The sequence below is a fragment of the Euphorbia lathyris genome, chromosome 1 (genome assembly GCF_963576675.1).
Source record: "Euphorbia lathyris chromosome 1, ddEupLath1.1, whole genome shotgun sequence".
NCBI classification, from domain to species: Eukaryota; Viridiplantae; Streptophyta; class Magnoliopsida; order Malpighiales; family Euphorbiaceae; genus Euphorbia; species Euphorbia lathyris.
The window spans coordinates 137,656,359-137,673,410 of record NC_088910.1 but is presented as its reverse complement, the minus strand read 5'-3'; the positions used below and the strand labels follow the sequence as shown (position 1 = coordinate 137,673,410).

At 36.5% G+C, this 17,052-nt stretch overlaps 1 non-coding gene across 1 annotated transcript; it reads right to left on the bottom strand.

The window, feature by feature from the left end:
* Positions 1-14,249: 14,249 nt before the first annotated feature.
* Positions 14,250-14,321, bottom strand: TRNAC-GCA (transfer RNA cysteine (anticodon GCA)). Its single transcript has one exon. It is a non-coding gene; the product is annotated as a tRNA-Cys (tRNA).
* Positions 14,322-17,052: the final 2,731 nt, after the last annotated feature.

Genomic DNA, 17,052 nt, shown 5'->3' with positions numbered 1-17,052 from the left:
TCGTTTCCTCCCAGGCAATCAGACAACTCAGATTCTTCCTGAGGGACTGTCCATTACTCGGCCTCCTCTGTTCTTCGGGTCTAACTACACCTTTTGGAAGAACAGAATGAAAAATTTCATTCAGGCAACAAATATGAGTGCATGGCTTTTTATAGTCCAAGGCCCATTTGTTCCTGTTGAAACTGTTGACGGCCAAACGGTTGTTAAAGCTGAGACTAAGTGGACAGAAGATGACCTCAAGAAGCTACAAAACCATTCTTCGGCTATAAATATGCTTCACTGTGCGTTAGATGCTGCAGAGTATAACAAAATTTCAGGTTGTGAGTCAGCATAGGAAATCTGGAAGAAACTGGAGGTCACCTACGAAGGAACCAACAAAGTTAAGGAGTCCAAGGTGAACCAGCACATGAGGTTGTACAAGCTGTTTGAAATGAATGATGATGAAGGAATCTCTGAAATGAACTCAAGATTCACAAACATTATCAACGAGCTCAAAAGACTTGGAAAGATCTTTACTGAGGAAGAGCAAGTCAAGAAGATACTGAGGAGTCTTCCCAAAAGCTGGCAAGCCAAAAAAACTGCTGTTGAGGAAGCTCAAGACTTGACCACCTACAAATATGATGAACTCATTGGATCTCTGCTGACCCATGAGATCTCAATGAAGAACTTCGAGGTGAAGGAGAAGTCTGAGGACAAGAAGCAAAAGTCTCTTGTCATGAAAGCTGACTCCACTGACAGGAGCTCAACAGACGATGAAGAGATGACCATGTTCACTAGAAAAATGAAAAGGCTGTTCAGAAAGAATGATAAATATTCAAAGAAGCCTTACAAGAAGTGATAACATTGGGATATTATCCAAATGATCAAAGGAGATATTCTCCTAGAATGGCCACGTATTGATCGCCTGATATCGGAATGTTACGGCGTATCAAGCAAGGGGATCCGACAGGCGGATCACTAAGACCTCACCACAAGGGATCCGCGGGCGAACCTATGTGGCGAATCGCCATAACCTCTCAATCCGCCAGCGGAACAGCTGAGCCGATCTCGCAATAAAGACCATTAATAAGCTATTAATAAGCTAACGGACATACTTAAAGGAAACCAGTAACCGCCATTAATGAAGCATTAATGGAGACTTTCTAGTTACTAATGGTTACAACTTCACTACTATATATAGTTTGTATCTTGAGCTATCAAGGTACACATACACACCATCCTAGAAACCCTACTTTGTTAATTCAATTTACTCTTTCATACTTTATACTGACTTTGGCATCGGAGCTTCCCCCCGTCGAACCCAACGACGCTCCCCACAGGGACGGAAGCTGAACAAAAATTCTCCACAAGTCATCAATTGGTGCGGTGAGCGTGGAGCCCTAACCAAACAAGGGTTTACATTCGTATTTTAAACACATGACGAGTGGAGAGCAAAATCCCACCTCAGGGATTGAAACACCGTTGGTAACACCATCAAGCCAACCTGTAACTAGCGCTGGACGCGTTGATATAAGCACTCCTGCGCCGCATGATGGAAGGAGTATGTCGCCGGATACATTCATCGAAACATGTGCGGGATCCATAGGAAGAGCGTTTGGCCCTGAGATGGAGAGTCGCCTAAGGTCGTTCATGATAGTTCCAGAGCTTCGGCTCACAAATCCTACATCATCTCAATGGCCACAAGCAGCTATAGGATCAAACGCCCATAATTCTTCATTCTTCCAGACTCAACCCAGGGATAAAATTGCTCCTGACCCAAAATATTAGGGGTATTTTTGGACTATTTTTTTTTTTAATGGGATGAAAGGGGACCCCCTACATCCGCCCCTGGGTGGAGATTAGATTGCTTCCCGTGAAAGCTCCATAAAAGCTCGAGCATATTCGGCTCGATTTATAAATGAGTACCGTGAAACTCGGCTTGAAAGCTCACAACTACACTCGTTCATTGGTTCATAACAAGCTTATGAACAAGATTGATTATAATATTCAAGAACATGCTTAATACATCTATTGTCCTTTATAGTTGCCCCTAAACTTCAATTGTCCTCCTGAACTTTCAAAAGTTCCAAATGACCCCTATTCGTGTCTAATTAAATTCAAAACCCTTTTATTCTTATCGGATTGCTTTTAACAACCCCCCACTCCTATTTAATTGCATTCTATAACCCCTGTTCTTATCCGGTTGCATTCAACAAATGCCCCTCCAACTTTCAAATTACAAACAAAATATTGAGCTCAAGCTTGTCAATTATCTAACAAGTTTGGCTTGGCTCAGCTCAATTACCGCCCTTATGGGATCCACACACGGGACAAATAATCCCCATCATGTTTGCAACATAATTAATGAGATGTTCGCCAGGAAGCAAAACTCGTAAACACATAAACGAGCAACTCACGAATAAAATATTGAGCTCGAGTAACGAGCCAAACATGAGCAAGTCAAAACTTGGCTCGGCTCGGCTCAACTCTATTAGAGTCCTAAAGGTATCCCCGTATAGGACGGATAATCCCCCATCCCATTTGCAACCCTACATTCAAAAAATCCTTTATTCTTGGCTAATTATTTTAATAACCTCATATATTCAATAATAGGGATGGCAACGGATACTATACCCGCGGGTACCCGACACTACCCGACCCTAATGGGACTGTCCGTACCCTGTATAAAAGGGTATGGGATGGGTATGAGATCAAAACCATTACCCGTTAGGGTAATGGGACGGGTATGGGAATACCCCTAGGGTACCCGATACCCGTTACCCGTCATAATTTTTTTATATATTGATAAATATCATTGTTTTTTAGATGTAAGACGTGAGATTTGAACTGCAATCTTTTGTTTTTCAACCATTGAGTGATACCACTAAGCTACTTTATTCTTATTAATTAAGGTTCAATTTGTTCAATTTTTAGACAAATTATTAAATTTATACTCCATTAAATTTGAAATATTTTTGTTTTATTTATTGATTCTTAACGGGTAAGGGTACCCGTGGGTACCCGCGAAATAAATGGGACGGGTATGGGATGCAAAAACTATACCCGTTAGGATAATGGGACGGGTACGGGTAATTAAAAAATAAAAAGGTAAGAGTTTGGGATTGGGATTGACATTACCCGCGGGTACCCTACCCGTTGCCATCCCTATTCAATAACCCCCTATTTTTATTGATTGCATTCAATAATCCCCTAGTCCCTATGTTTCCCGTACACGGATACGAATATGGTATCCGATACGAAAACGGACACAGGAAACGTCTTTTCTATAAAACATAGGACACGGAAACGTAGGCAAACATGTAAATATTAAAAATATTGGAGCACATTTATAAATATTAAAAATATATATTTATATTTGAATTTTTGTAATATAACTAAATAAATACATATAAAAGAAAGGGATAAGGTACCAAAATATGCCTATGGTTTTTGGGGAAGTACCAATTTAGGTTCAACGTTCAAAATAGCACCAATATAGGCTTAACGTTTACAACATAATATCAATTTAGGCCTAACGTTTACAATATAGCATCAATTTAGACCTCACGTACAAAATAGCACCAATATAGGTTTAACGTTTACAAAATAATACGAATTTAAGTTTAACGTTTACAAAATATATCCAATTTAAGCTAAACGTCACAATTAAATTAACCATATTATATTCTTTTCCTATTAATTTTATAATTTATCTTTTTATTTTATTTCTATTTTCTTATTTATTATAATACAATTAATTAGTATTCTTGCCCTTTTGTAAACGTTAAGCCTATATTGGTGCTATTTTGTACGTGAAGCCTAAATTGATGCTATATTGTAAACGTTAAGCCTAAATTGATATTATGTTGTGAACGTTAAACCTATTTTAGTGTTATTTTGAACGTTGAGCCTAAATTGGTACTTCCCCAAAAACCTTAGGTCTATTTTGGTACCTTATCCCTAAAAGAAATTATAAAACTTTCATCTAAACATAATTATTAAATACATAAGATATACATAATGTCAAAAAACGTTATGAGAAAAAAAAAAGATATTCCTACTTGTTTTCCTTTCAAATAACGATTGACCATAATTACTCTGTTTATCTCTGTTTTTTTTTTATGAAATGAAATCCAATCGTTTTTTGACTGGGAAACGGGTTTCCCAGACAAATACGCGTGTCCAACTTCTGAATATTACGGAAACGGCCCCGAAACGTATCCCAACGGTTTCCAAGAGTTTCCGTATCCGAAACGTGTCGGAAACGTGACACGCAGGCATGTTGAAGTATTCGTGCTTCATAGCCTAGTCCTTGTCCAATTGCATTCAACAACTCTCGTGAACTTTTAAATTTTTATAATTACAAACAAAATATTAAGCTCAAGCTCGTCAATTTTCTAACAAGCTTGCCTCTGCTCAGCTCAATTACTCTTCGTACAGGATCACGCAGGGGGACAAATAATACCTCATCCTGTTTGCAACATGTTCGCCACTATGAAGCATCGACTCGGGTGCGGACATGGGTGCAGATGCGGATGCGGTAAACGGCATTTTAAAAAAATATATAAGACGCAGGTGCGGCGGGACACGACAAATTTTATATAATTAATTTTATATATATTTATATATATTACATATAAAAATATATAAAAAAACTTGATAAATCACAAATTACTTATAAACCATGAAAACACATTCATAATAAGATAACTCATTAATTCATCAAAAACAACATCTAATACTTCAAATAAAATTAAAAAATCAAACCAAAGTATTTTAGGTTTTTTTTTTGACAAAAATTGCAGTAGAAGAAAGAAGCCCGGATGTAGTTTAGGTTTTTTTTGTCAAATTTTATAACTGAACCATATTTTTTAAATTTTTCTTAAAAAAAACCCCTAAACTTTTACATTTTTTCACTATTAGCCGTGTCCCGGCGAGTCCGACACCGCCACGGCGACCCCGGGGGAGAGTCTGTGCTTCGTAGGTTCGCCAGCAAAATTCATGCACAAAATTAAATAATCGATGACAAACAAAATATTGAGCGTCAATTTTTTAAAGATTCTAGCAAAACTCTACTCGGGTCAGCTCGATTATAGCCAAAACTCGATTCGGCTCAGCTCCCCGTAGGGGACGGACAATCCCCTGTCCCATTCGCAACACTAGATTCAAGGATTAAGCAATACCTGGATTCGTAAGATTCAGAGATGCATCTTTCCCAATCTCCACATGAACTGCTTCACGATTCTTCCCCAATCTACTCAACATTTCAAAATCCTTCTCCAAACACAAAACCCTCCCATCTAATTCCTTGAATCTCCTCTGATAAACATCCAAATCAGTCATAGCTCTCAATTTCTCACATTCGATCTCACAATTTTTCATTTTCAGCTCAATAATTTCTCTTCGATTAACTTCATTCTCTTTCAATCTGTTAATTAATCCATCTCGCTCTTCTATTAACCGAGAAACCCAGACCTTCAACTCCTTAAACTCCTTCTCTAACCTCAGTTTTTCCAACACTTGAAGCTGGAATTTCTGTTCCAAGAACTCTTTCTCTTTCTTCTTCCCCTCGATTTCTCTCTTAAATTGATCTTCTCTAGATACTAAAACCTCTTCCGCATTTCGAACTGCTGATTTCAAAGACGTTATGAACTCTGAAACCGTGAAGCCGCCGCCGCCGACTTCCGGTTTCACCGCAGCAAATTGAGATGTTCCAGCCATTTTTCTACAGAAGAGAGAAAACAAATCAATTTCTGAAAATTCTTACTCACAAACAACACAACTTAATAAACCCTGTAAGTCGTTGTTTTCTATCACTTGCTGATGATGATGCTGAGTCAACAAGTCAGCATTGTAAGTCGTTGTTGTTTTCTATTACAAGAATGATGCTGGGTAATCAAGTCAGCATAATTGTAAGTCAACCCGTCAGCAAGAGTAAAATCAAGAAGTCGGAATGCTGAGTTATCAAGTCAGCATGGCTGTGGTCAGCATGGTACTGAGGTGATAATACAGGTCAACATGGTCTTGCTGTGTTACCACTGGTCAGTAGGTCTTGCTGAGTTTGTACATTTTTGAGTAAGGATATTTTGGGTATTTTCACAACTTTGTAAAGGCTATAAAAGGTCTGGGTTGGGAAGTAGTTTCATAAGAGAGATTCTTAGACTAAGTCATAAGTGTACACTGTGATAATCTGAATTGGGGATTGGGAAAACACGAGAGTTTCTGGAAAAGGAGAAACTGTTTCAATCATGTTGTAATCTCCATTGATTAGTGAAGTTGCTGGATGTAGGCAGTTAAGCCGAACCAGGGTAAATTCTGTGTGTATTCTTTTGATTGTTGTTTCAAGATCCAATCTGTGATCTTTGTGTACTTTGTTTCTCTATGTGGTTGATTGATCGTTCGAAGCGTAGTTCAATAATTGGTATCAGAGCTAATCAAGAACAGAGCAATGGGTTTTACAAAGATCGAGATCGAGCGTTTCAATGGTAAGGGAGATTTTGCTCTATGGAGACAGAGGATGAAGGCAATCTTGGTTCAAATGAAGGTTGCGAAGGCTCTGAAGGGCGAGAAGGAATTTCCGGCGACAATGACGAAGGAGGAGAAAGAAGATCTTCTTGAATTGGCTTACAGTACGATCGTCCTGTATCTTGGCGATAAAGTGCTAAGAGAAGTTTCGAAGGAAACCTCAGCTGCTGGGGTTTGGCTCAAGCTTGAACAGTTGTACATGACGAAGACACTCACCAATCGGGTTTATCTTAAGGGAAAGCTTTTCGGCTTCAAGATGAACGAGGACAAGCCAGTAGAAGAATATCTTGATGATTTCTCAAAGATCATAATTGACCTAGAGAACATAGAGGTAAAGATTGAAGATGAAGATCAGGCCATAATGATCTTGAATTCTTTACCCCAGTCTTTCAGTCATTTTGTTGAAACCATGAAGTACGCTAGAGAAACACTAAGTCTGGAAGAAGTTATGATGGCGCTAAAGTCAAAACAGATTGAGGCCAACACCAACACTGAAGCTGCAGAAGGATTGTTTGTTCGTGGAAGGTCTGAGAAAAAGGACTCTCACAAGCCAAAGAACAAGAACGAGAAAAAGTCCAAAACTACATCCTCAAGCAATAAAGAAGGCAAGGTCTACAAGTGTTTTCACTGCCATAAGGAAGGACATTTCAGGAAAAACTGTCCTGAGAGGAACAAGAGTCTAGGTCAGCCTAAAGATCAAGGCGAAGCCGCTGTGGTAGAAGAAGGTTATGAGAGCGCTGAGGTCCTTGCTGTCACTGATAAAGATCCAAACACTGATTGGATCTTGGACAGCGGATGTACGTTCCATATGACTCCCAACAGGATGTGGTTCGAAGATTTTCAAGAGGAAGGTGGGAGGGTTCTTCTAGGCAACAACAAGTTGTGCAAGGTACTGGGTCACGGCTCCATTAGGCTGAAGATGTTCGATGGTCAAGAAAGGATTATGACCGGTGTGAGGTATGTGCCAGAACTGAAAAGAAATTTAATTTCTTTGGGTACGCTTGATAAACAAGGATACAATTATAGAGCCGAAGGGGGTATCATAAGGATATCTAGAGGACCTTTAGTTGTTATGAAAGGTACCATGAGTAATGGCCTATACACACTCCTAGGTAGTACTGTGTTAGTCTCTACCGCAAATCTCACCGAGTCTAAAACTGATAGAACCAATCTTTGGCACCTAAGACTAGGTCACGTGAGTGAAGTTGGTTTACAAGAACTTAGGAAGCAGGGTTGTCTTGGTAAAGATCACATAGGAAAGATAGATTTCTGTGAGAACTGTGTCTTAGGGAAGTCCAGTAAAGTCAAGTTTCCTAAGTCAGCAATACATAGAACCCAGGACATTCTTGAGTACATTCACTCTGACCTATGGGGGCCAACAAGAACTAAGTCTCATGGTGGGAGGACCTATTTTATGACTCTTATTGATGATTACTCTAGAAGAGTATGGGTTTATATTCTAGCTCATAAGAATGAGGCTTTGCAAACGTTCAAGGATTGGAAAGTGTTAGTGGAAAACCAAACAGGAAAGAAAATCAAAAGGTTGAGAACCGACAATGGTTTGGAATTTCTTGACAAAGATTTCATCACTTTGTGCAAGAAGTCAGGTATAACTAAACATCATACCGTTCCTGGAACTCCACAGCAGAATGGCCTAGCAGAGAGGTATAATAGGACTATCCTAGAAAGAGTTAGGTGCATGTTAATCCAATCCAGTCTCCCTAAGTCTTTCTGGGCTGAAGCAGTGCAAACTGCGTGTTACCTAATCAATAGGTGCCCATCATCTGCTATAGGTTTTAAAACACCTATGCAAATGTGGTCTGATTACCCAGAGGATTATGGAAAACTTAGAGTGTTTGGTTGTTCAGCTTTTGCACACGTTAGACATGGAAAATTAGAACCTCGGGCTCTAAGATGTGTTTTTATAGGCTACCCTATAGGAGTCAAGGGCTATAAGTTGTGGTGCCTAGAATATGGTTATAAGAAATCCATAGTCAGCAGAAATGTTGTGTTCAATGAGATGGATTTTCCTTATCGGAAAAACCAAGAAAAAACTCAGTTAGAACCGAGTAGTCCTAAGTCCATTCAAAACCTTGAGAGTGTTAAGAATGAGGTGGAGCTTGAAGAAAATAGTGAAAACACCCGTAAAACCGAGCAAGAAGTCAGTGATGGTAATGATACTGAGTCCAGTCAAAGCTATAGATTTGTTAGAGACCGTGAAAGAAGAGTCCCTAGGGCCCCGGTTAGATATGGTTTTGAGGACCTTGTAGCTTATGCATTTAGTGTTGCTAAGGAAGTACAAGAGTCTGAACCTGTAACCTATAGGGAAGCTGTGAATTCGGTTGACAAGGAACAGTGGCTTAACGCTATGAAGGATGAGATAAAATCCCTTGATAAAAATGAAACTTGGATTTTGGTAGATAAACCTTTTGATAAGAAGTTGGTCGGTTCAAGGTGGGTGTTTAAAAGAAAGGAATGGATACCTGGTGTAGAGGAACCTAGGTTTAAAGCTAGGTTGGTGGCCAAAGGGTTTACTCAGCAGGAAGGTATAGACTTTAATGAAATCTATTCACCGGTTGTTAAACATAGGTCTATCAGGATTATTCTCTCTCTTGTAGCTCGTTTTGATCTAGAATTAGAACAGTTAGATGTCAAAACAGCTTTTCTTCATGGAAACCTGGATGAGGTCATATATATGCACAACCAGAGGGTTTTGAAATAGGAGATAAAGACCAGCGGGTACGTTTGCTTAAGAAGTCTCTATATGGTCTGAAACAGTCCCCTAGACAGTGGTACATGAAGTTCGATGAGTTTATGATAAGTCAGGACTTTCATAGGTCTAGTTATGACTGGTGTGTGTATAGTAGAGACCTTAGTGATGGCTCTAAGATTTATCTCTTGTTATATATTGATGACATGCTTATAGCTTGTCAAAACAAAGCAGCCATAAATCAGTTAAAGGCACAACTAAACACACGGTTTGAGATGAAGGATCTTGGGTCAGCACGGAAAATTTTAGGAATGCAAATTTCTCGAGACAGAGGAAGAAAGAAGCTGTTCCTAAGTCAGTCAGCTTATCTGAGCAAGGTGTTAGAACGTTTTGGTATGACGAATTCAAAGGCCGTTCTCACTCCACTTGCAAGTCACTTCAAGCTGAGCAGTAAGCAGAGTCCTCAAACTGACGAGGAAAAGGAAGACATGGAGAGGGTGCCATATTCGAGTGTTGTAGGCTGTCTAATGTATGCGATGGTCTGTACACGTCCAGATTTGGCTCATGCTGTGAGTCTCATCAGCAGGTTCATGGCAAATCCAGGAAGAGCTCATTGGTCAGCGGTGAAGTGGGTGCTGAGGTATGTCAAAGGCTCACTGAGTAAAGGTTTGAGTTATGGTGGAGCTGAAGCCCTAGTGGATGATGTAGCAGGTTTTGTTGATTCTGATTATGCTAGTAGCATTGACACCAGAAAATCCCAAACCGGGTACGTATTCACTGTGTTTGGAACTGCAATAAGTTGGAGGGCAAGTCTACAGTCAGTTGTGACTTTGTCAACAACCGAAGCTGAGTTTATTGCTGTTACAGAGGCAGTAAAAGAAGCTATGTGGCTGAGAGGAGTCTTAACGGAACTTGGAGTGACACAGATTGATGGTTTGAAGATTTACTGTGATAGCCAAGGAGCTATACATCTGTCAAAACATCAAGTTTTTCACGAGCAATCCAAACACATAGATGTGAGAATGCATTTCGTCAGGGATGTGATTAGCACTGGTACTGTTCAGGTGGTGAAAGTGGGAACTGAGGATAACCCAGCCGACATGCTGACCAAATCTGTTTCAAGTAATAAATTTGAACATTGCTTGAAACTGGTTAGGATGGTCAGTGGTCCTTGAGTGTATTTTCTTCACTAGTTGATGGAGTGATTAGAAAGACAAGGTGGAGATTGTAAGTCGTTGTTTTCTATCACTTGCTGATGATGATGCTGAGTCAACAAGTCAGCATTGTAAGTCGTTGTTGTTTTCTATTACAAGAATGATGCTGGGTAATCAAGTCAGCATAATTGTAAGTCAACCCGTCAGTAAGAGTAAAATCAAGAAGTCGGAATGCTGAGTTATCAAGTCAGCATGGCTGTGGTCAGCATGGTACTGAGGTGATAATACAGGTCAACATGGTCTTGCTGTGTTACCACTGGTCAGTAGGTCTTGCTGAGTTTGTACATTTTGAGTAAGGATATTTTGGGTATTTTCACAACTTTGTAAAGGCTATAAAAGGTCTGGGTTGGGAAGTAGTTTCATAAGAGAGATTCTTAGACTAAGTCATAAGTGTACACTGTGATAATCTGAATTGGGGATTGGGAAAACACGAGAGTTTCTGGAAAAGGAGAAACTGTTTCAATCTTGTTGTAATCTCCATTGATTAGTGAAGTTGCTGGATGTAGGCAGTTAAGCCGAACCAGGGTAAATTCTGTGTGTATTCTTTTGATTGTTGTTTCAAGATCCAATCTGTGATCTTTGTGTACTTTGTTTCTCTGTGTGGTTGATTGATCGTTCGAAGCGTAGTTCAACAAACCCTAAATCAGTACGGTAGCGAAACCGGCACTTAGCGAGTGGGAAAACTGAATTGGCTCCTGCTCTCTCTCTCTCTCTCTGACAATTTGAGCAGGAAATGGGTCGATTAAACTTCAGAACAATTTGAGCTCAAGCTTAAAGTATTATTTGTGGCCCATCACGCATTAAAAAGTATTTATCTTTCCCCGTGATTTATTTGTTTGTGCATTTACCTCCTCAACCTGAATTGGTTTAAAAATGTTTACCAATAGTGTATGCTTTTAGTGATTTGAGGAGCCCCTAAGAAACTGTTGGAGCTGATTTTTCATTCTCCCTCCTCAAATTTTAACTTAAGAGCCAATTTAAGAGTTGTTGGAGATGCTCTATGTCTCATTCGTCCATAAATTTATTTGGAATGTCATTATTAAGTCTATATATCTATAAAACACCATAAAATTGTAAAAAACAAAAACTTAATTTGTTTTAAAGACGTAAAATCACGAATTAGACTTTTATTTTTTAATTTTGAAATTTCGTACACGTTTAGACGAATTGAAATACTTTAAACAAGTTCATGTGCGGCAAATTGATCATTGTAAGCAAGTTGATGAGGACAATAGGTCACTTTAAACAAATTCAGGTGACAAATAAGTTGTTTTAAGCAAGTTTGTGGACAAGTTCAGTAGACCAATCAAGCTTTTAGGACAAGTTCGATGTATTGAGCCTTTAAATAGGTATCAAGTATAAAAATACACTAATATTGATGGTCATGAGCAATTTTACTTATAACATCTAAAATTGTATAATTTTACTCTTAACATTGGAATTTAAGAGCAATTTTACCTTGAACATTGACAAATTAGATCAATTTTAGACATTATTATAAAAACACAGATATTTTATATCTTATTTTGCACCAATTGTATATCATTTAGTTAAAAAAAGATTCACTTTTTTGTGATTTAATAATAGAATTAGAGATTAATATTTTTAAATTCGACAAACTATTTGGATTTTTTTTATCCAACTTATACACGATACAATATAATTTGTTTCATGTCTATTCACGTGTTTGCAATCTATTACTAATGAGCTATAAAATGACGAAATCTGAGATGACAAGATTCGTGACTGAGAAGACATTTTGATAAATTATTTCTCAAATTGACCAAACTTGTTAACGTTAATAGTATATGTGGTTAATGCATTTTTATATCTCTTCAAATCCTTCATTTGCATACAAGGGCGTATACCCTTCGGCAACCACTATGACCGGTTGAATAAGTTCAATTTAACAATTTTTTTTACACACGTATTTGTATAATCGGCCCTCCAACTTAACAATCATGTATTCGCATAGCAAGTGATATCCTGCAGCCAAGGTTATCATTAATCAGCCCTGCCCCGCCCCACTCTTCACCACCGCCGCGTGTACATGGATGCAAATTAGCTGATTCTATACAACTTTGTTCTCTCTCTTCTCTTTCTTTTTTTGGCTTTTGACTCTGTTGGAAATGTGCCTTAGTTAATTTATTAGCAGATAATATTTTATTTAATTATTTAAATTCAGGAGAAGTTATTCAGTTATTGCTTATGTTTAGGAGAAGTTATGAAAATTAGTTGTAACTGATGCTTGTATTGCTGTATAAATTTCATGAAGTTCAATAAAAGTTAGTGTTGGTTCCAAACTCTTTGAGTTGGTTCCAAACTCTTAAATCTTAATTACTACAAATTGGTATCAGAGCAAATTATCTTGAGGGATCTGTGAGAATGGAAGCAGACGCAATATCTTTTAATCAGGTTGCTGCACCAGTTTTTGATGGCCAGAATTAGCAAGCTTGGGATACTTTGAAGGGTCTCTATCATGGCAATGATAGAACAAGAAGAATGCAATTGTTAAATCTCAAAAGAGATTTCGAGATTTTGAGAATGGAAGAAAAAGAGACTCTACAAGAGTTTTCTGATAAACTAATGACGGTGATAAATAAAATCCGATTGATGGGAGAAGATCTACCCGATAGCCGGATCGTAGAGAAGGTGCTTGCAAGTTTGTTCGAAAGATTTGAGGTAAAAATTTCATCTCTGGAAGATTCCAGAGATATTAGTCAAATTTTCTTGTCTGAATTAATCAACACTCTACATGCACAAGAGCAAAGAAGAAGTTTAAGAAAAGAAGGAACCCAACAAGTAGTTGAAGGTGCTTATATGGCAAAGGGTTCATCTTCAAAAGGAAAAGCTCGGTCCAAATGTGCTATCTATAGCAAGTCCGGTCACCATGAAGACGATTGCTGGCACAAAGGGAAGTCTTAGTGTCAGAAGTGCAAAAGGTTTGGGCATATTCAAAAGAATTGTAGAACCAAGTCTGAAGAAAGTGTCAAGTTGACACATGTTGCCGAAGAAAAAGAAGAAACATTGTTTTGAAATTGGTGAGATGTGCACCAATATGAAGCATTTGGAGAGAAGTGCTCCAATTCTAGAATGGTGATGGGAAGTACATCATCAAAACAAACTTCGAAACAAATTGGGTGTTTGTAAATACTAAGGCAATGAGGAGTTTGTTGGAAATGTGCCTTAGTTAATTTATTAGCAGATAATATTTTATTTAATTATTTGAATTCAAAAGAAGTTATTCAGTTATTGCTTATGTTTAGGAGAAGTTATGGAAGTCAGTTGTAACTGATGCTTGTATTGCTGTATAAATTTTCTGAAGTTCAATAGAAGTTAGTGTTGGTTCCAAACTCTTTGAGTTGGTTCCAAACTATTAAATGTTAATTACTACAGACTCTTGAAAAGTTCTCTTTTTAATTTTCAAAAAAAAAAAACGAGATATGTACTGATTCAGCAGAATTTGTCAGTCAACTGATATAAGCGGCATTAAAATGTTAACTAATGCAGTGAAATTAATCGGTTTTGTTAGCGGTCCGTTGATTCGGCTGAATGCTATAAAGCTACAGTTCTATAAGAGCATCTCTAATAGAGGTTGCCCAAAAGATTGTCAGCTGATGTGGTATTGGATTTTACAACCTTTTAAAGGGTGCCTACTATTTGAGTGATGGTGGATGCCAAGAAGGTTGCCAAAAGGTTGTTAATTTTTAGCAACCTTGGTTCAAGGTTGCCAAACTTTTTTTTTAATATAAAAATAGTGATTTACGTAAAGCTACATACACAAAAAGGGACGGGAATCTCCATAAAAAAAATCACAAAAAAGGGCCCAACCGGGTTCGAACCGGTGACCTCTTGATCTGCAGTCAAATGCTCTACCACTGAGCTATGGACCCAATGAGTTTAATAAGTTAATATTCCACTTTATAAATACATATCCTACCAGACTTAATTGGCTCAACTCATATATAATATAAAATCGTCTTTTTTTTCTTAACCCATTCAAAACGCATTATTTTCTCTTTAACCCTCCAAATTTTTCATTTCTCAAAATTCTAACATTCTAAATTTTTTCGCATTTGATATTTAAAATTTTACAATATAATTATGCAAATATTATCTAGAAATTTTTAATATAATCACTTGATAAAAAAAATACATTAATCATAAATAATACATAAATCCACTAAATATGAAAATAAATATCACAAAGTCTCTCAAGATCTAGAGTTAGTCCTGCCTGATATATAGTGATAAAGTTTGTTTCAGTGAAATAAAGAAGGAAAATATGAGCAATCAACCATGTTGACTTTATTTCCATCCGGGAGATCATCAAAAATTTGAATCCTAGTTTTCTTAGATCCTTATATGCTAAAAATTCGTATATTGATAAAGCACTTAATTACTTAAATTAAAATATTAAACACTTATTTAATTTAAGTGTGTTTGATAATATTGTTTCTCCACCACTTAAATTAGTTAATTAAGTTAAAAATCACTTATTTTGATAAGTCAAAATATTTAACTTAACATTTTAAGTTAAATATTATCGGCTAATATTTTTATAAATTCATACCATTCAATACTTTTAGCACTTATAATATTCAGCACTTAAAATTAAGTACTTATTTTTTCAGCACTTAATTTTCAGTTTTATCAAACAACATATGTTTGACAACGACTTTTGGCACTTAAAATTAATACATTAAGTACTTGTTGGGTTTAAACTTGTTTGATAATACAACTTAAATATTTCAGTTACGTCGCCAAATCACTTATTCTGGTAAGTAAAAAAATTTAACTTAAAAAGCAGCAACCAAACACCCCATTAATCAACTCATAAACATGTCTACTAGCTAGAGGTTTAAGGAAAATGAAACCTTAATCGGAATTAATTTATGAATTTAAAAAAAAATAGATGGTGGTATTGTTAAGAACCAATTGAACTAAAAGTTTAAACTGATAGTTAAGGACGAAAAATAGTTTTTACATTAACCTCTGACACACCATCTCACGTGAATACCCCTTGGGCTTTAAATATGTACAACACACACTGATCTCACTATATGTTTTTAATTCCACCAATTAATGAGGTTGTCAGGATTTAAATCTTTGATATTCGTACCCATAACGCTAAGCGGAGTATTCACCCCTTCCTTATCGTGTGAAGTGAAACTAGATCGTCGGTCGGACCCTTCACTATCTTGCGTAAGGTAAGTAGTGGAAAGAGTCTCCTAAGCATGAGGTTAGGGTATTGGCTTACTGCGTATACCTTAAAAAGGAAGGAAAAAAATAGTTATTTTCATACCTCAAAGGCAATAGTTTATAGACATCGTTTGGTACGTTGTAATGGACATTGTAATGAAATGTCCATTACAATGGAAGTTCATTACCATGTTTGGTTAATCATATCATTTTTATCGTAATAGAATCACAAATATATCCCATAATTTTTCTTTACAAATTTATGTAATGGACATTACGAACGAAAGAGGCATGAATACCTATTACAATTAATCCTTGTATTGTTACTAATGGAGAAATACGAAAAAAACACGAAAACATAAAAACCGGAAAAGTACGAAAAAGAGAAAAATAGAAAAAACCCAAAACCAGAGAAAAAATACAAAAAAAAAACAGAAAAAACGAGAAAAACCATGAAAAAAAGAAAAAACATGAAAAAAGAAAAACAGAAAAACAGAAAAATGGAAAAGAGGAAAAACAACGAGAAAAACAACAAGAAAAACATGAAAACACGAAAATAAGGAAAGAAAATTGTGAAAAAACGAAAAAAATAAGAAAACATGAAAATTGTATTTAACTAAATAACATATGTATTGTAATTAATAAATTTATCAATTTAATTAAAATTTGTCAACCAAACATGGTGATAAGATCATTATTTCATTCTATTATACATTTGATTACATCATAACTTTATAGGCAAAAAGCATAATTAAGCCCCTGAATTTTACATGTTTTAAGGATCAAGCCTCTGATCAATTATTTTTCCACATTAAGCCATTGATCATTGATTTTGTTATGTATTTGGCCCTTATTTAACTTTTCCGTCGAGTTTAGGAGATGAGAAGATCGATTTGGCGATTCTAATGTTGAAAATCACAAAATGGGAAAGGAGAAAATCGAGTTTGGAAGAATATATACTGGAAATTAATTTCTATAATTTCGTTTTAGTTTTTAATTTTTATCACTCCTAGTCAAGGAATTCTTATTTTTATTTGTCCATGTCAACAATCCGAATCGCTCTAACGATGTATACAGTCCAAACTCGACGAAAAAATTAAATAAGGGCCTAATCCATAATAGAATCAATGATCAAAAGCTCAATATGGAAAAATAAATGATTAGGGACTTAATTCTTAAAACAGCCAAAGTTCAGGAGCTTAATTATGCTTTTTACCTACATTATATTGCATTACAACGTATCAAACGACCCATATTGTATAAATCAATATTCTATAAGGAAAAACTCAATTGGTTTAATAGACTCACTGAACCAATTGAACTAAAACTTTAAGATAAAGATTGAGATAGAGATAAAAATAAATGGTTGGGATAAGAATAAAAATATGATAGTCGAGAATTATTATTTAATGTTTGGTAGGT